Genomic DNA, 21,318 nt, shown 5'->3' on the forward strand with positions numbered 1-21,318 from the left:
TTATGCTTGATTTTTAACCCCACATTTGCACAGTTCACCTGCTTTCATTGTTTTTGACTGTTTCATTGGCAGAATTGTTAATTTACTCAAACCATACAGAACTTCAGGGTTTGTAGGATATAAACAAGGAACACGAAGACAATAATAAAGTGACAGATGGTAAATATCTACTCACAGATCTCCATCTTGCTGCTTTTATACACTTAATGTTAACTTCAGAAGACGACCATCAACCAGCCCTACGTAAGTAGGCAGCTATTATAACATAAAACATGATATAAGTAAGTACATTCCAGTCATTAAGGTCCAGTGCGTACTGTGTGTTCGATGTAGTGACATCTAACTGCACAATCAATGAAAATATTTCTCATCAGACTTCAGAAATAGATCATTAGACATTTTATTTTCTCCCTTGCCTTTCTGGGCTTCTGAGGTGACCCCCTCAACGTGCCCCTCCACTCACTTCTGTTTTATTTTTGAGTACTACCTAAAACTAACGCTTTCCCTTCTTTTGCCCACATTCCATTTTTAGATATATTAGCTGTGACCAGACGTATAAACACTTATGCTGCAGCACATAAAACTATCACTCTTTTCACGTGCCCTTGTCTTTGCAGAGATTCCCTTTAGTTTCACACGTTCTCTATTTCCTATAAAATAAAGTGACATGTCCTATTTGATCCATCCCTCTTTCTCCTCTTTCTCAAAAAAAAAGGGGGGAAAAAAAAACACCTGCAAGCCATTCATGTCTCCTCAGATCTGCCACTCCACATCGCTTTTCTTTCTGCTCGCTCCTGTCGGTTTCTTTCTAATCTTCTCGCGCATAACAGAAAGATACTGACAATTGGGAGGGACACGTCTCAGATGCACTAATGTCCATGTCAAAAAGGACAGAGGGGGCAGATGAGATTTTTCCTTTGATGTTACACATCAGGCCTGAAATCACTTAAGAGAGAAATACAAGTAGAGCAGATTCAGCAGTCTGCTTGCAGTTTAGCAGACCATGATTAAATGTGTGAGTATTCAGGGTTTGTGCTGAGGTATTTTAATGTACTTCATGTTGTGGAGGATTTTCCTAACATTATGTGTCACACTCAACCATGCAGGTTAAAATGAAGAGTAGACTTATTACTGTCTGTCTCACAGGTGTTTGTCTGCTGTGAGGTCTCAGATTCTTACTCACTCTGATTTGTTTTCAGAATATTAAAAATAGGTCTTTGCTTGCAGTCTGTTGCCTTCTCATAGGTCTGAACTTGCACTTAAATGTTTGAGTGTTTTGACACCATAAAGCCGTGGAAGCGTTTTAGCTCCTGCTCTGGGGCCTGAGATGGTAATTTCAAACACGATTTTCAGAAAATTCTTTTTCAGCTGCAGGGATGATTGTAGTTAGTGATGTAATGGAATAAATTCTGCCAAACAACTTTAATTCCTCTTTGGAAAAGCTTATGTTCCACCTGTTCCTAAATGAGACATTCATTTATCTGCTGACTATTCAAATGAAAGACGCAGGGTTGTTGAAATGCCTACCTATCCCTGTGCAGCTGACACAGAGTTGACTGTTTCCACCATGAAAAAGATATCTTACAGGTGCTCTGTCCAGACTGTAACTGAGGAAGACATTCCATTAGCATGAGGAGATGACCTCTTCTCTGTTTGGAGGCACATTATCGTTTTCTGAATCATTTATTGTGAGATAAGCCATCTGTAGCATGGGCAGGTCTGTGCTGTGAAGAAGAAATTCCCCCGACAAGCTGCACCGTCTGGCTGTAATAATGAAACAGATGCAGCCTCCTCAGAGAACTTCTTGTAACTCAAGACTACAATGAGATGATCATTCAGCGTAGTGCTGCATTCAAATGCTTTTCAAAAGCTCCTGTTTCAAAGATTGGAGCCATAAAACTGAACGGTGGTTCATTCAAATGACACTAAATGAAAAATGGATGTCATTGACAATTTTGTGATTTTGCTTTTGGACATGCTGTTTAATGGACATCACAAAAACATTAATGTCCCAGGGGCAAAAATGAATGAAACCCTCCAGTCAATGGCCAAAGCCTTCTTTGCCATCAAATGTCTTCTAAAGCTGCTGTAATGTTCTATTTCCATCAGTCGCTTAATGGTTGTTTAGCTGGAATCAGTGCAGGTCATGACCTTGTTTTGTCACATGGCTCATATTCAGACAACCTTCAGCTCTAAGAACAAGATTTCCCATTTAAAAAATTTGTCTGGATATCAGAATGGATGTCAACCAAGTCTTTTAATAAAAGTAGGGTCAGATGCCCACTGTTCAAGATTCTTTTGGTGAAATGCAATATAGTAATAATAATAACAATAATAATTATAATAACACCTCATTCTCTGATACTTCCTTCCTCCACTACAAAAACAAACAAACAAAAAAAAAAACAAACAAACAAAAAGGTAAAATCCTACAAGTCAAGTGTAAAAATGTTGTCTAATAAGGTGAGAGTGATGCAGAACAAAGGGGGGATTTTAGCCTTAATCATCTTTCTTTTCTTTATTTTTTACTCTATTGAAAAAGTTTGGTTTCTAAGCAAAACATATTAACTAAACCCAACCAGGACGTGCCAAAGTGTTGCTGCACAGTACTGTTGAACTGATGTGTCTCCAAGGCAACCAACAAAATAGCATCTATTAATGTGACTTGGGTATTGCCAATAAATTTTTTTAGTCCAAACTAAGGTGATTTTCTAACCCTAACCAAGTAATATAATCACCTCAGCCAGGAAGAGACAGAAGTGTTAAGTAAACTGTTTCTGTATGTACTGAATGTAATGAGCACTGAGCCATTTCCTCTCATTCCTCCTTAAGAGGATTATGTGTCTTGTTAAAAGGAAACACTTGAAAATGACGTCTTTTCCAATGTGGAAATCCTTGTATAATTTGACTTTTCCTCCTGTCTCTGGTAATACTTAAAGTGCCACCACCACAGATCATATGTAAACACATGATCAAGCAACCTATTTAGTTGTTTAGGACTTTTTTAAATTAACCAGGTCAGGTCAGGGCTTGTTTTTCTTCTTCACCTACACTTACTCCTTTATGCTTTTGAATAATTGGATCAAACTTGTAAAATATAATTCATGGTAAAGAACAGAATTTCTTGTAAGTTCTGCTTTCTGAGGTATAATTTTATTGAAATGCCTACGCTGCAGAGTAGCTGCTACCTTTTTGTGTCCTATTTTTACCTCTTGGCACATCTTAAACATGAGATTTCTGCATTTAGAGCTCCCCTCCTGGTTTGGGAAACCATTTTCTAAAGCTTTTCTATAGATGCAAGGATTATTTTTGACAGCTCTTTGAGGAAAATCATGTACAGTTTAAATGGATTTATTATGTAAGAAACAAGTCTGGTTTCAGTTTGACTTGCTTTCTTGTCAGATGTAGCCTATGTACAGTTTCTAAAACTTCACTTTCAAGTTGAAACTATAATGCCTTGTGAGGAAACCAAAGATTTTCAATAGAGTTCTGCACCCAGATGTGTGTAGCCAGCTAAACAACATTCCACCCATAGATGTCACCAAACCTTTCTTTTGCTTTGCTGCTGAAACAGACATACAACAGGGACATGTGACAAACAACATGGAACAGGTTTAAAATATGTCTGCCTATAAGATAAATACTGTATTCTTAAACAATGACGACAGTACTGGGATTGTTTATGTATTACGTGATCTGTGTCCTGAATAGATTTTGCTTTCTTATTTAAGCAGGTTTAACATATGGGGCAAGCTTTTAAAGTCCAGCAAAACAAGATGTGAATTATAATAACTCATTCAGGAGTTAAGTGTACCATTATTGCTTGAGTTATTTTTAATGGCACCAGAAAGGCAATTTATTACCATTTAGTATTAACACAGACATACTGAATCAGGCCTTAATGAGGCCACCAAAAGCTCACCCAGGTCAGGGGACAAATCTCTGCATAGAATATTGTATATTATATAACTTTTGAAAAGATGAGCGTGGCCACTGACTGTACTTTACTAATACATTTCCCAACCCAGCAGAATTATTTCTATTCAGGAGGGATGACAGTATTGTGCTATCAGATATATCTGTTGTCCATTGAAATCTGAGTTATTCTTGCCCTAATCCGTACACATAGGGGATGAGTGTGTTGATATCTCTCTAGAATGGACAGTGTTCTTTTTGCAGTTTACATGTACAGCCCATTTTCCAAAACATCAAAAAAAAAAAAACTGGAAAAAAAATGCAATGATTTGTAAATCATAAAAACTTGATAAGTCCCTAAAATAGTTTGCTCATTTTGAATGTGATACCAGCAACATTCTTAAAATAAATAGGAGGGACAAGGGCATGCTCACTGTTGTGTTGCATCCCTTCTTTTAAAAACGCTGTTAAGCATTTTGGAAATGAGGAAACTGTTCATTGCTTGAAGGTGAAAGGGTCTGTTTGGTGCATTTCTCTGATTATGCAGAAAATCTTTTCAGTAAGTGACAGTTGTCCGCTTTAGGAGGAGGCATGACAAATAGTCATGCAAGAAGGCTTAATATAAACACGCAGTTTGAGATTCACTAAATGCAATCCTTTACAGCATCCTAAAATGTAACCTGAAATTGTACTAGGCTAAAAGAAAGCCATATGTCAATTCTATGCAGAAATGCTGCCAAGTTCTCTACACTCATCTCAGATGGACAGAAAAACAGTGGACACGTGTTCTGTGATCAGATGAGTCCATGTTTCAGCTGCTTTTGAGAAAAACAGACATCGGGTTTACTTGCCAAAAATGGGAAAGATCATCTCGGATGAGAAAGATCATCCAAGCTGTCATCAGAAAAGGTGCTAAAGGCAGCATCTGTGATGGTCTGGGAGTGCATCAGTGTCCGTGGCATGGCTGACTTGCCTATGTGTGATGGTACCTTTAATGCAGAGACTTGTATGGCAATTTTGAGGAAATATGCTACAATGCAGAGGGTGTCCTTTCCCAACAGGTTTGTAGTTATTTCAGCAGGACAATGCCAGGCCTCATTATGGACGACTTACAACAACATGGCTTCCTTGACACAGGATGTGTGCCTGACTGGCCTACTTGCAGTCCAGATTTGTCTCTTATTGAAAATGTTTGGTGCATCATAAAGAGAAAACTTTTCTTTGTATTGGGGAAGTTTAATGCAGTCCATTTAATACTGATTTCCAGCAGTGTTAAAAAGATTTCTGGGAATTATCTGAACCTTTTGATAATTCTTTGTACCACAGATGATGAAATCCCCAAATTCTTTGAAATTTTACACTTAAATAACTGACCTCAACTGTTAAATTATCTCGACAGTACAAAATCTCTTCTGTCGTTATTTCTGTCTCAGCCTCTACAACAAGTGTGTTTTTTTATTGTTTGTTTTGTTGTTTTTTTTTTTTTACCAAATCATGCAACTGAACTTCTACAGCAAATATATTTCTTAATACTTTTCTTGATTAGGTGGCTTTTTTGCACTTTTTTGTAATGTTTTGCACCTTTTTTATCCTGACGTGTTGTTGACATCAAATTTATAATTAACACATATTTTAAATAAGAATAGCATTTCTCACTTGAGCACAGTAAACAATGAACACTTGTCATCTTGTTATTTTCTATTAAATTTGGCTTTAATCCTTGCATTCTGTTTCTGTGATGGACTGGCGACCTGTTCATGGTGTACCCTTGCCTCTCTCCTAGTAGCTGCCGGGGTAGATTCCAGCCCCCCCAAAACCCTTGACTGGAATTAGTGGGTATAGAAAATGGATGTTGTATTTATTATTGAGTGCAGGTAGGGGTCGGGAAGAGGCAGATAGGGGTGGTGTATGGGTTTGGAGGTGTGGGTTAGGATGGGTTGTGGGAGGGGTGGGTTGGGTTAGCAATGTGAGTGGGATCAGGAGGAGTGGGTTGGGGTTGGGGTGGAGTTGGGGGCATTGTCTCCAGGGTGCTTGGCCTGGGGCGCTGGAGCTGGCACCGGCCCAGGCCCTGTCCTCCTGGTTGTAGGCTCGCTGGACCCTGAATCCCCCCTCAGACTTGTGCTCGAGGGAATCAGTGCCTGGCAGAGTTGGAGCTGCTGTCTCTGGCCCCCTGGAACCCGTACTGCATGGCCATGGTCCATGGGGGTTCTAATTTGTTGAGCACAACAAATTTCTGCTATCATGATCCTGGACAGGACAGATTTTAAAAACAAAAGAAAGAAAAAAAGACTGAGTATTAATTGATATTATATTATTTTTAAGTTTTACAGTTGAAATTACTTAAGTTGTTAAGATCCAAGATCAGTTTTATAGTGTGAATAAATGCTTAATGGAAGCAAAGCCACCACTTGGTGCTGCAGAAAGGCAGCAATAGAGATTTTGAATGTAGTAGCTAAAAAATATATAAGTGATTGCAATACAATGTGAAATTAATTAAAATCTACCTGATTGTAGAGGCTAATGTAACGGTACATTTTAACATCCACAGAGCGAAATTAAATGTTATACATGTTTCTGTTTGGCAATGTATTCAAGGGATGAGAAGCCGAAAAAAGAGCCTTCAGGCCATTCTACAAGGCCGCAGAAGTTTGTTTTCACACAAAACTCACAAATACACAAACGCACACTCACAGCCACACGTGTATGCACACATAGCACATGGCCTGTTGTTCATTCCTGTTATTTAATTGTTTTCTCTGAACAAATAAAAATATAGCCTATTTTTATCAATTATGTTTGGCCCATCATTTATCAATTTGTATGAAAAATTACATGATAGATTTGATGAACTTGAGCTTTGACTCATATTTAAATGATAAATATAGCTTTGAATCTTTTAGAAAAATACTTTGTCTACAAATATATATATATATATATATATATATATATATATATTTGTAACAAACATTCATTATTTGAACATGTAACCATCTATTATATTAAAATAAACACTTACTTGAGGGGAAAACAAAATAATAAGTAGATATACTTCTAAACATGCTTTTTATATGTTACATGAGTTTTGGTAACATGACTGAAAACAATGCAATCATCTCTGTGTTAAAATCCATATTTTCTGTAAGACTGGAAAAATTCTTAAATGTTATTTACGATTGGCCATAGCGCATTTTGAATAGTTACAAATATGTGTTACTAGATTGTTTTTGAAAGATACATTAAAATTAATTTACTTATAGTGAGGAGGGAAAGAATAATGGATACAAAGTAAAGCACTTAGAGTGCCTTGAAAAAGCTCTATATAAATCTAATCCATTATTATTATTATTATTATTATTACTTACAACAGTAAAATGGCACTCACTTGGCTGAATGACCCAAAAATAACCTTTAATGTTATTTAGAGGACTGAGGGACAGTTAATGTGGTCTGTTCCATAGTTGCTAAGTTCTGTGATTTCTGGTTTAAAGTATACGGATGGGACCTCTAAATGTCTTTGCATTTTGCATTTGACTTGACACTCCTGCTTTAGGTCAAGTGTGCATCCACTCTCGTCCTCCACAGATGGAATCTGACCCAGGTGGGAGTTTGCGCTGAAAATAAGTAATTAGGTGTTTTGGAATCATTTAATCCCGTAGGAAAAAATATCTCACTTCTGGCAACATAGTTAATGACAGGAAATGGAAGGAGGACGTGGCAGTCTACTTGTGACGTTTAAAAGCTTTCAAGGCAGTTTATAAGCTTGATGTGTCAGTTGTTACTTTAGTATGTTTTGCAGCTGCTGAACTTAAAGATGCAGCACTCAGGGTGAGAGGGCTCTGCTGGGATGGCATGCAATCTCATTCAGAGTGCCTTTTGAGCTGACAAAAAGTTCTCTGCAACATGGGACTCACGTTAAAATTTAAAAATCTGACTAATGTAGCCCATCTGAGATGGGTGAAAACTAGCACTTTTTTTAAGTTTAAAGGGCTAAAAGGTTGAAATCACATTATAATCTATACAACTGAAACCCATTAACTCAAGGTTTTAAGAAACAGACGTTCTTGGACATGTTGTTCAGAGAATCAGGAAAATGTGAATGTGCATTTTAATTAGTACAGCGTTAAAGCTTCCTAAAGGGCCACGCTTTTGCGCACATTAATTTGGGCTTTTGGCAATCCTCTTCAGATCAGTTGACTAATGTGTTGAGAAGTGAAGGAAACAGATTATCAAAGCAGACCACATTTGCCGTCTGCAGTAGGATGTTGGCACTGCAACAGCATGTGTGAGAAAATGTTTTGAATATTATAAACAGCCAGATTTTACTATAACAGAGTGGAGGAAATATGAGGCTGTATATCTATATATTCATAAGCTTATCAGTAACCTCATTTTTCTAAAGTAAATCACTGACTGTTTTCTCATTTACGAGAATAAAGCTCCTTATGAATTACTGAGAGCAGCAATAATACTTCTTCCTTCCGGTTTAATTGAAAAAAAAAAAAATCAGTTCATTTGATTTAATGCATTTTCACTAAATCTCATTCTGATGTCATATACTTGTTCGGTCTTTCAATCATCAAGTTGCATTTCCTGTTAGCCTTCTTTACTCTTCCCTTCATTTTAAATTGTACTTTCTTTTCTGTATCCATACTGTTTCCTAATCAGTCACACCCTCCTCCTCTTCCTCTCGCCCTCTAGATTTAGTTTTAATCCCCTCATTTCTGGTGTTTACATCTGCACAACACTCAACAGCTGGGGACCTACACACACAAACAGTCATACAAAATGTGCATGTGTGTGTGTGCATGCATGTGTATGTGAGTAGATATGTGCATGTGCTCACACGTCAAGCATCCGGTCAAAACCTAAGGCCAGAGAGAAAAATCACAGTCAAGTATAAATGTTTAGCTAAATGATGCAGGATTCTGTTAACTGACACAAGTAATTATCATCAGAAATAAATGCTATTTCATATGTTGAGGAACTGTTTTCTCCACTTAAAACTCTTGATTCCTGGAACTTAGTGCTGTCATCATTGTTACAAGAATTAGTAAAAGTATTTATCTTTTAGGCAAACATTCAAATCTGTTGCATGTTGTCAGTCAGATGTTCTAAATTTATAAAGATGTAAAAGATCTCACTACTCCCTTCACCACTACTAAAAGTTTTATTTCAAGTACAGATTAAGCTGTTATTTATTATTTAAATTTATGTTGAGATGACATGCATGCATGCCTGGGAAAAGTTCCCAGACAGGAACTTTTGTGCTGTGCACTTCACAGTAAAGTCAAAGCATTTTTTTTCTTTTGAAGCGAGAGTACTGTTATGGCAACATTTGAAAAATCAGTCAATGACAAAAAAACTAATGGTAGTCATTTCTGCTTAATAGACACACTGGATTTCCATGTACACAACACAATAATGCCTTTCCAGTCTTATTGATTTAAACAGCAAGTTGACATTTAGTTGTTCCATCCGATTTCATAGCAGTGTGTATAAATAGCTCGCACACATAAATAGCAGCCTTTGCAAGTGATGCATGTTAAGCTTTTCATGTAATGTGTGTGCAGTTAAACTCAAACATCCAGTAGCTAGGGTAAGGTAAAAGTGCAAAGCAGGATATCCATCTATCACCTCACATAACATGAAATAAAAAAAACAATAGGCACAACTACAAGTTTTATCATGAAATCTAACTTGTTGTGATTTAACCGAACTATTAATGACTGCAGACAGTCATTAATAGCTAATTAAATTTAGTTTTAACTCATTAATGGCAATAAAGCCTTGACTTATATTCTTTGTGCCATGTCAAATGTCAAAAGGAGCTTGAATATTTTATTATATTTATAACTTTTCATAACCTTCAATTTTTGTTAAAATTCCATCAGTCCATTTTCTTTTTCTGTTCAGCCCATTTATCATCTTCATTCGACTTGATTAACAGTGTTTTTACAGGTCTACCTAAAAAATTAGATGCCTGCATCTTTTTGAGAACTCTGCTGCTCAAGTCCTCACTAAGACCAAGAAAGTGGATCACATCAGTCCAGCTCTGAGGTCTTTACACTGGCTGCCTGTTTGTCAGAGAATAGACTTTAAAGTTCTGTTGCTGGTTTATAAAGTTCTGAATGGTTTAGGACCAAAATACATCAATGGCATCTTGACCCAGTATGAACCTACTAGAACCCTCATTTGGATTCAGTCTTTTATCCCAAATTCAGAACCAGACATAAAGAAGCTGAATTCAGCTTCTATGCTCCACATGTTTAGAACAAACTCCCAGAAAACCTCACATCACTCATTATGATTCTTATTTTCAGATTTTTCAATATCTTTGTAAAGCACTTTGAATCACCCTGTCGTTGAATTGTGCTGTACAAATAAACTTGCCTTGCCTGTTCAGGGTCACAGACGGGCTGGTATGTGTCCAAACTGCCATCAAGTAAGAGATGGGGTTGATCCTGAACACACCATGCAAACTCACTCCTATAATAGGTTCAAAATCACCATTTAATGCAACATAGATTTTGGACTGTGTGAGGGATAGAGGGACCTTCCTGGAGAAAACCAGTGCATGCAGAAGGGGAACATACTTTACACAGAAAGGACTTAGCTGAGATTCTAACAAAAAGAAAAAAACTTCTTGTTGTAAGGCGGTACCAATTTCCACAGCTCATCTATAGAAAGAGTAAGGGCAGTGGTGGCCTTGAGGGATTGGGTCTGGAGAACCTGGGTTCAAGTCCCCAGGCTGGCAACTGAGGTAATTTATCGTTGGCCCCTGGGCAAGGCCCTTAACATCCCCAGGAGCTGGGATCTGGCATGGCAGGCCACTGCTCCTAGTAACTAGGATGGGTAATATGCAGAGAAAGAATTAATATAACAAAGTATAATAATAAAATAAAAATTATCTCTGGCATAATTATAGATGGCATTATGGCATCAAAGTATTTGATCTCAGTCTTTTTATTCTTTATCTGCATCTTTGTTAGTAAATAAATAGCAATGATATAAGTGGCTTAACTCTGCTCACTTAAAAGAAAAAAAAAGAAAGAAAGAAAGAAAGAAAGAAAGAAAGAAAAAAATCAGCCTTTTACAATAGAAGAGTTAGCCAAATGTTTGTATTTTTACATAGACAAATAACCAGATCATTTAATCTAAAGACTTGTTTTAGCTTGTTTGCATTGTTAACTATATTAGAATAACTCCACCATAAATTGTGGTCGTATGATATATGTTCAAAACCAGGCACCATTGCTAACTGATATCTAGCAAGTGTAGCAGGATAAAACGCTAGCGCAGCATATTAGCATGCAAAGATATTTTAGTGAGATTTTAGTGCAACATATAGATGATATGAGTGCAAGATATTGTAAAGGTATTTAGTCATGAATCAAACTGTTGGAGGGAGTTAAAATGAAACCACGTGTTATGAGGATATGATTACCAAAATGAACATAAGAGGAAGTGAACAATTTTGGTTTCAAAATTGCAATCTTATTTAAAGTTAAATCTTTTTGCTCCTTTACACAAATGCACCTTGTTGTAAGCATGTGTCAGATCACTTCAAATCACTGCTTCCTTGGGCAATGCTTTCCCAAATATCATATAGATAAACTAATTTAGCAAATGTCTCAGAGTTTCCTCTTGTATCTCTGGTTTTCATGTTTTGATAGATAGTTAGAAAGACAGGCTGTATCATTTAGAAATTTTACAATTGTTGAGGAAAATAACTTAATGAAAATATGTTGAATTTCACAACTCGTTTAAAAGTTGTCATTCAATGTCACTCTGTGTTGGTTTCAGTAGACTAGTCTGTCTTATTCTGAAGCATTAATGAAGTTTGGGACTGATGCCAAATGCCCATTTGCAGCACATACAGTAAGACTTATGAGCACCACATTGCACCAGCAAGCTGCAGAGCATTAACAGCCACAATGACATATTATGACAGGCTGAATTCAAATTAAGTGAAAGAACAGAATAGCATGTTAATGCTAGAACTTGTGAGTGTAGGAAATGTACGTATATATCTTATGTGCAACATTCACAGACTGTTGCATGTCTTACTTAGGAGGGAATGTTATTCCCCTGCTGGCAGCTCAAATTTATGGTAAATCCAACATGACATGAGCGCAGCATGTCAGCTGGTGGGGAGCCAGCAGAGGTCCAGCCTTTAACAAGCTACACCTGTGTCCAATCAAACCCCTGCCTTTATATCTGTAAGTTTCAGTAAACACAGAGGGAGGCAGGGTCAGAAATAAAGTATGACTTTCATTTTATGCACCACATGTAATACTGTGGCTCACGTGTTATGTTTCATATAGTAAAACCCATCTAAAGTCTAACACAGTGAACCAGGAGGTTCATATTTAAAATATAAGCCAATAACATGAATGAGTACTCTGTTAAAACCTAAAATGATATCCCACCAACTTACACATAAGAAAAGTACATCTACTTCAACATCTTACAGAAAAGTTGAATAGGTCGGTCATTTAGAAAAATTTTTGTTGGCTACTAATCACCTGCACAGTCACCCATCGACAAACAAATGTGCATTGTGTTGCATCAGCCAGATGTGTTTGATTTCACATATTTGTGCAGGTGATTTTATGACCTCAAGGCAGATTAGATAATACAAATTTAAATTTAAAGCAATTTGATTAAGTTTGATACCATTCTTAACATTTGTTTAACATTAGCTATTTTCACACATGTGCCAGAGTCCTAAAATACTCTAGAGATGTTCCAGAGTCCATTATGCCTCTTAGTAAAATCTCTGGAACATCAGCAGGTGAGACAACGGGCGAACACAACAGTCGATACTCCGGAGTATTTGCTGCCTGTGTTCGATACAGCCAGTGCACATGCTGGTAAGAGTTGCTGCTTTGTTCTCCTTATTACTGACCTGTATGCTGCTTTACACTCATGATATAATTTATGCATCACTTCCTGCACAATGAAGACAGAAGTTCTCCCCGCACCCTTTCACTCGCATTTACATCCACAAGACTGCATCTCCTGCAAAAAATCTTCTGCTGTCAAACATGTGTGTGTGAACAGCAACTGAGGGGAAACATCAGAACAAAATTGTCTGACATTTCGTCTCTGGTGTGTGAAAACTCTATAAATATTTGTTTTCCATTTTAAACAATAACAACCTTTTTTTTAATGCAACTGATAAGGCTTTTAGTTTTTTTTAAATACAATGTATATTGGGTGGTTCAAAGTACAAGAAAAAACTAAAGTGAATTAAAAACAAAACAAAAAGTTAGAAAAAGTTTTTTTTTCTACACCTTTTTCACTTGCTCTATTACTAGCTGTTATTAGACACAGTATTAACAATTAGAACAATGTATAAACCTCGAACAAACTCAAGTCCTGCTGTGGTAATGATGTCACAGAATGGGCAAAAAAGTCTGTTCTGAGAGACATTGATGACTTCCAGACACAGCCTCAGTTTATTATCCAACCACTAATGCTGCTTTCCACAGTTGCCCCCTATTAACTCTAGTTTATCATGTAGATCTCAAGATAATTATAAAAACATTTGATTCAAAGTTATTGCAACCCGGAAGTCCAAAGTTGTGACCTATGGCCCGGCACGTATGGAGCTAAAACCTTATAGGCCATTATGCTGTATTATGAAAAATTGTGGAAATAAGTTCAGTGGGTTGGGTCAAATGGGAATAAATAGACACACATCTGCTTCCCTCCAGTATGCTGCGCTTTACATTTAAATGGATATTAAAAAAAAGCAGATGAAGTGGAAGCAGGATCAGTTTTAAAAAGGCATGACGTGTGAGATCCATCTGTGTCAGCAGGGGCCAGTTTAAGTGTGACGAGTGAAAATGTGTGCGTGCATGTGGATACATGCTCAAGGCAGTACTTATTCAACAGGATGAAAACAAGTCAGAACAAGGTTATATGGTTCACCTGTCCTGGCAGAGTAGTTACACAATCCCTGCTGTTTTGAGTCTTTTTTATATCATTATCATATAAGGAAAGATGCAGATATTCAGCACTAAACTCATACTTGGTCACACACTGGTGAGGCAGATGATACCTTCAAAAGGGATTGTGTATACTTTATTTTAGAGAAAAGCCACATTTAAATAGCTCTCCATGCAAAGATTCATCGTTTTGTTCATGAAAATTTTTCATATCCAATAGCTTCAAATTTGAACTCATGAAAGTTGGACCACACCCATTATAATTTCTGGTATAGTTAAATCATGCTTTCCAATTTTGAAACCAGAAACGCACAGATAGCCGAAGGGCAGGCCAACGCAGAATGAAACATGACCAAAAGAAGACCAACAGCTGACAAGCAGTGACTCACAGACTGCCAAATCATAACTTGGAAAAAATAAGAAAAAAAAACCAACTTTAAATTCCCTGACATCTGTAATGTTCACCCGATTTGCCATTTGCCAAAATATTAACTTTAACCTCCCTTGTCAAAAATACAACCTCACATCTGTTTTAAAATAGGTAGCACCAAAAAAGGATTTTTGTCTCACAAAAATGGTCAGTTTCTGAAGCTAGACCTACTGTATTTGACACTTTTAACAGCCTATGGATACTTTCATATGGGAAGTGATTGTCATTGTGCATCCTGCTTCATTTCATATTAGGATGAAAATGACAAACTTTATAGAGTTGCAGAAGTGTGCTCCAACTGGACAGTATAAAAATGTGTTATTAATCATTAACTGTGTTTAGTGGTTTAATCCAAGAATTTAAATAAAAAAAATTTAATTGTAATACATAAAATAAGCTAAATTTAATTGCATTTATCAGTGCTGTTAAATGCAGGTACTGTTTTAGAGGCACACTACCAGCCAAAAGTTTCTGCCGTTACTGGCCCAGAGAAAGGTGGGATGGGAATATGATTTAATATACAGAATAGTGTTGTGCACCTCGTAGTCTGTAGTCTACATGGGTTTATCCCAGCTGCTTTCTCATGCTTCAGTCCAGCCTGGTCTTAACTTTCCAGACGCATAAGAAAGCAGCAAAAATGCTCTTCACCACACCCAAAATTGTCATTGTGCTGACAGGTTCACTGTTGCACTCTCATAGGTTCTGTGCTTGTTTGACTCTTTCATTCAATCTGCTTGTGATACTGAAATAAGCACAAAACACAAAACTTTGCATTTATGCTGATGACGATGACTTTTAATCTGTACAAACGTTTTTGTCATACCACACAATACACTTTCTGATGTAAAGCATTTCTGGGTCATGTATGTAACACATTTTGTTTGTTTAATTGAGGCAGAAATCAGAAGCCAGCAGTTCAGGAAAAAGATGTTTTGATGTAGTACATTCTTTTAGTTCCTGCGTGTAGCATACATGTAATATAAATGTAAATTATGATGTTTTTTTTAACATAGTGGTGTCTAATACCTCTACTTGATCATAGTTTGTAATGTCTAATTTTACCCAATTATATTATTATGAATCCATATGATCTTTACCAAGAAGTTTGTATCATGTAAAACTGATATAAATCTGAAAAATGACATTCCAATGTAGTTAATTTAAAGAGACGATGGTTGAAATTAAAATCAAACCCCAATAACCTTACAATGCAAACAATATCTCCTCTTAAATGTGACGCCACAGTCTCTATGAAATGCAGAGACACACATGGTCCTCTATGGAAGTATTTTTGTAAGCAACGGCACAAAACAATGAAAATTGTGTCTGCAGACAGGAATTAACAGATTAAAGTTTTATGACCATTTCACATTTTGCTGTGTTAGAGTTATTAGAACAAAATATTAAAAAAAACACAAACCAGATGGCGTGCTTAAACAGTAGTGGATAAAAACTGTGCAACAAAACTAACTCCAGTTGAGAGTATAGAGGATTCATTGTTTTCAAACTGTCAATCAAAACTCCACCCCTTACACTTAAAAAGTCTCTGCGTGAGTGTAGAAATGCTTTTGTTTACCTCATAACTGTAGCTCTGCTCTCAGTTTCACCGTTGAACTTACAAATGTCCTGTGCTCCAGTTTTTCTTTCACTCAGTCCACTTGTGATTCTTGTAAAACCTGTCCTCTCAGATTCTCCCAGTTCACTCAGAAATTGTTGCAAAACCACTAAAATCCAAGAGTTTAGGTTTCTAAACATCTAAGTTGTCAGGGCTGAGGGTATGGAATCAGGATGTCAAATTCCTACTTGTCTTCCATCCTATTTTCAACCACCTTTTAATTAGTATGGGATTCCTTAAAAAACTTTACCTCCGACTGACCCAGACAGATTTCAAAGCCTGTCTTGTCAAGGACATTTTAGAATCCCATGACTTGCAAGTGGATTCTACATCACATGTTATCTATTTCTCATGTACACATTAATTTCACATATATGTAACTGGTCTCAAGCTTAATTCTGCATCTTGAGACAAGACTGCTCAGCTACAATGAACAATCCACTGGTATCAGACCACCAGGATAGGAGGCTCATTTAAAGCCTCACAACACTCACTACCCAAGTGGTCATCATGGACATGCTGATTAATCCGTCACTAATACGATTTTTCTGTGAAACTTGCCAGTGGCAATGGGATGATTTAGAGCAGCAGACTTGTATGAGCCCCTCACATCTCTTTAGATGAAAATGGATTATAATACATACACTGATCGCTCCTTGGGATTCATAGATGGAAATCTAAATGAAAGCACTTGGACAGATAGTATCCATATGCATTAGTGCACCAAAAGGTAGGAATGTCTGTACAAAAAAGTCCACCCAGCTGTTGTGCCAGTTGTGTGGTAAACACAGAATGGATTCATGGATTAGTCTGTGCTCTTAAGAGATAACAGTTTGAAATGGGCCGGGGTTAGAGGTCGAAAGCTTGCGTACTTTTCTTTGGGATGACAGTTTTCACAAATAGACTTTGGATCAGGGTCTGTGATAGTCCCTTCTGCTGTCACAATTTCCAGATTGATGGAAATTTTGGAATACTATTATTGAATTACTAGCTTTAATAATGTCCTGACAAACAATAGGATTATAGAAATCCATAATTTGTAAAAATGTCAGTTGTTGTGACATTAAGTCTGTTATGAACTGAACAGTCTTAAAGATCATGCCACAGCATGTCAAAGTCAGGACTCTGAATCATTCAGAAAAATGTTCTTCTTTTCAGCTTTTGTAGATGGGTGTGCTTGTGGTCCTTGTTTTGTTGCATCATCATCATCATAAAGGGATGTGTATACCTATTTTTACATTTAAACAGCCACACTTCAAAAAATGAATGAAATCCCTTTAAACTTCAGGTAATACACTATTAGTCTCTATAACTAAGAAGGTAGCTCCAAACCATGATACTACCTTCTCCATGCTTAACACTTGTTCTTGGTGAGTAGTGTTTTTCTTTTCCTTTTTTTTCCACAAATACAACTTTGTGCCTTTTTTTTTTTTTTTTTTTTTGTTAAGTTAAACTGTTACATAGCTAAAAACTCTTGTCTCATCTGCCTACTAAGCATCATTTTGATAGTCCTAGTATGGTCTTGAAAAATGAAATGAAAATAAAAATTATCCTTCCTAAACAGGATGTAAACATAGGAGATAATGATACACACTCTGGCACCACAAACCAAAAACTCCTAAGTTTCCACTGTCTGAGCACCAACACTACAAAAGTAATTTCTGTCTGTTTTGGATTCATCCTGGAAGATCTCCAGAGGGTTTGTATTCAGTGACCTGAAGCTGTGTTTCTTGTGAATGAAAGAGCAAACAACATATAAAGAGGTTAGTTTTTTAAAAATACAGACCAAACATCCAGTCATATCAGCTTAAGTGGAAAAAAATTACTCCAAGTAGTATTTGGAGAAATAATGAAAAGAGATGTTCAACATTTTCCTGCATGGGTAGAAAGGGATTACTCGGAGGAGTCATTAAACACACAGTACAACTATGTGTTATTAGCTTAGTCTGATTGCATTTGTGTTTAATCATTACATAGATTAAGATCAAACCACATTTCATGAGTAATTAAGACAGAGATCCTTGCAAATTTAACAGGTTCAAATGCATTTCCTAACAACTGCACAGACAAGCTATAGCTGATCTTTTTACTTTTCTCTTTTGACAAGAGCAAAAAAATAAAAAATGACCTTAAATGGTAAATCAGGACAAAGTCTACAGCTCCCTCCAGGTCATAAGAGGACTTTGCAAACATAATAGCCATTAGTGAATGTTCAAATGTATGCGTACAGCTCAGCCGATTGAGGTTAGCTGAGGAATATGGCCTTAACTCCCCCTAAAATGTCAGATACTATTGCACAATATCAAAAGTCCTGAATTAATAATCCTGACCCTTCTGTAGCAGCGAATGCAAAGTTCAGAGTAATCCATGCATCCGACAACCTCATACTGGAGGTCATAACAGTGTGGCACTGCAACTGTGCTGCAAAATAATATAAACTACCTAAGTACTAGATTATTTATTCATAAATTTATTGACATATTTTTTTTAAAAATCCACTTAGATACATTTTTAGCAATTGTCCCCTTTTAACAGCAAATTTAACATCATGATTTTCTGTCCAAGCTTGAAAATACCGACATTAGACAACTAATGACGGGGGAGTCATTATTTCCACCATTAAATACTAACCCATTTAATACCAAATTTTTCCCAGACATAAAACTATTTAAATCGGGTGTTGGTGGTAGCCCTTTGAACTAATCAATATGTTTTAAAAAATAATAACATTGAAAAATATAAGAAAAAGTGTGTTTTATGCAAGGTCACAATTGTGACCGGTGGGATAATGTGTGGTACTCTCAAGTAGAGGCGCTTTTTGCCTAAAGATAAAGATAAAGAAACAATGTTGACATATTGTTATTTTAATATAATTTCGCAACACCATTACATTTGTGCAACATTTGAAATTGTAGTTTTGTACAATATAAATTGCAATGTTATAACATTTTAGTGCAACATTCACTTGATAATGTGAATTAGGCTCATGCGATCCATTCACATTAAACATAACATGTTTAGGTGCAATGTCCTCTGCAGAGTACACATACAAGTTTTAACAAATACCATGGCAAATTTGGGAAATGTATACAGAACCTGGCTCTTGAACTAAATGCTTGAATTTTTTGTGTATAACTATATTTACCTATAAACAGTCATACTCTAACTGCAGTAATATAGAACATGAAGGTAATGGTAGAGACGTGCATAAAAATGCATAACAAAAACAATGAACGATAAACCTTTATCTTTCATTCCCACTTTCATACAGCAATGACTGAATGAACCTAGTCTGCTGTACTGCGCCTTTTCACCATTCAATGACCTGAGTATTCTTTACTTGACAGTCCTTTCAAGCTTTTTCTACTTGCCGTGATATTTCTTGAAGCACTCAATGTGCAGTGATGCATTGCATTTCTCACAGGCATAGGTGGTGCGTTTATCACAAAAACGACACCTCAGGAATCGATTCCCTGTATTGGTTGGCCAGTGAGAGTCTTGATCATATCTTGCCAGATCTTGAACAGAGGCAGTCAGTAGAGATCTCCTTCCATGGCTTAGTGGCTTTGTGCCAAACCTTTGCATAAGAGATTGCGCTACTATCCGTGAGAAGGTCAGCAGGTCAATGGTACCTCCCATAACAAACTTGTAAAAGTAATAGCTATTTACAAGTGCGCTGTTGAGAGACCATGAAAAGATGGGCCACCACCACTTCTTGGACCTGATTGTGATACTGTATCTTGAGGCCTGTTGGTCATGTAGGTCTACACCTCCCATGTGCTCATTATATTGCTTGATACTTTGCGGTTGTCGGACTTGGTCAAAGGAACGACGCTCTTTGTTCCATCGCTTCACAACTGTGTCAGTATACTTCTTCTCCATATTTGTTGCTATAGTGACAATGTTGTTGTCCTTCCAGCGGACCAGCAGCTTTTCTCCTTGTGTTAGAACTTCAGAGGTTCCTCTGGGTAACTTCATGAATTCGCTCTTCGGTTTGAAGGGAACATCAAGGAGACGGTTTTCCCTCATTGTCCCACAGCTGCCATATCCTCTCTTAGTCATCTCATCCAGGAGTGCAAAGGAAGTAAAGAGGTTGTCATGGTAGAATTTACAACCTTGTGGCACCTCACCTTGCTCTGCAAGACCAAGAACAACACTTGGCCCTTGGCCTAACCCAGTCTCTGGTAGGAGCGTATGGCGTCCTGCATATGGCTCCATATGATGCATGTACCCACTGGATGAGGCAAGGCTCCAGATCTTATAACCAAAACGAATTGGTTTGCCTTTTATGAACTGCTTGCATCCATGTCGGCCATAATATCGTATCATACTTTCATCCACTGACAGCCATTCTGGATATGGCAGGACTTTGTATGACTTGTTGAGCTCAGTGAAGATCGGTCTAACCTTGAAAAATGGATCTTCAGTGATCTTTGTGTTATCAACAAAATGTAGTGAGGCCATTATTTCATTGAACCGATTTCTCCGCATTGCATTTGAAATGCTTTCATTATGTACATCCCTGTCAAGCGACCAGTGCATATGTCTTCTTGGAACAGTGCTGTACCCAGATGCCAGAAGGATCCCATAGAATGTAAGGAGCTCATCCATACTCATATCTAGTTGCTTGTCTTTGGTCTGGGTTGAGTAGAGGTTGGACATTTCAACTGTGATATCTCTTAGTGTGGGTGGATACATTAGTAGGAAAACATCCATTGGATCAGGAGAACTTTGTTTGATACATTCAGCAGCATTTGGACTGTATACTTTGTGTTCAGGAATGCTAGCAGTGGCTGGCCTCTTTGATTTTTTGAACACTCTATCTTTATTCTTGACTACTTCAAGCTGCACCAATGGCCTCTCTGACTGACCCTTCTGATGGCTAGAGGAGCTTGGAAGTTCCCCAGACTGGCCTCTCTGGTGGCTAGAGGACCTTGGTGTTTCTTTGGTTTTGGCCCTCTGGCTGCTAGAAGACCTTAGACGTTCCCCAAACTGGCCTCTCTGGTGGCTAGAGGACCTTGGTGTTTCTTTGGTTTCGGCCCTCTGGCTGCTAGAAGACCTTAGACGTTCCCCAGACTGGCCTCTCTGGTGGCTAGAGGACCTTGGTGTTTCTTTGGCTTTGGCCCTCTGGCTGCTAGAAGACCTTAGATGTTCCCCAGACTGGCCTCTCTGGTGGCTAGAGGACCTTGGTGTTTCTTTGGCTTTGGCCCTCTGGCTGCTAGAAGACCTTAGAAGTTCCCCAGACTGGCCTCTCTGGTGGCTAGAAGACCCTGGTGTTTCTTTGGTTTCGGCCCTCTGGCTGCTAGAAGACCTTAGACGTTCCCCAGACTGGCCTCTCTGGTGGCTAGAGGACCTTGGTGTTTCTTTGGCTTTGGCCCTCTGGCTGCTAGAAGACCTTAGATGTT

The sequence above is a fragment of the Melanotaenia boesemani genome, chromosome 17, assembly GCF_017639745.1.
Source record: "Melanotaenia boesemani isolate fMelBoe1 chromosome 17, fMelBoe1.pri, whole genome shotgun sequence".
Lineage (NCBI taxonomy): Eukaryota > Metazoa > Chordata > Actinopteri > Atheriniformes > Melanotaeniidae > Melanotaenia > Melanotaenia boesemani.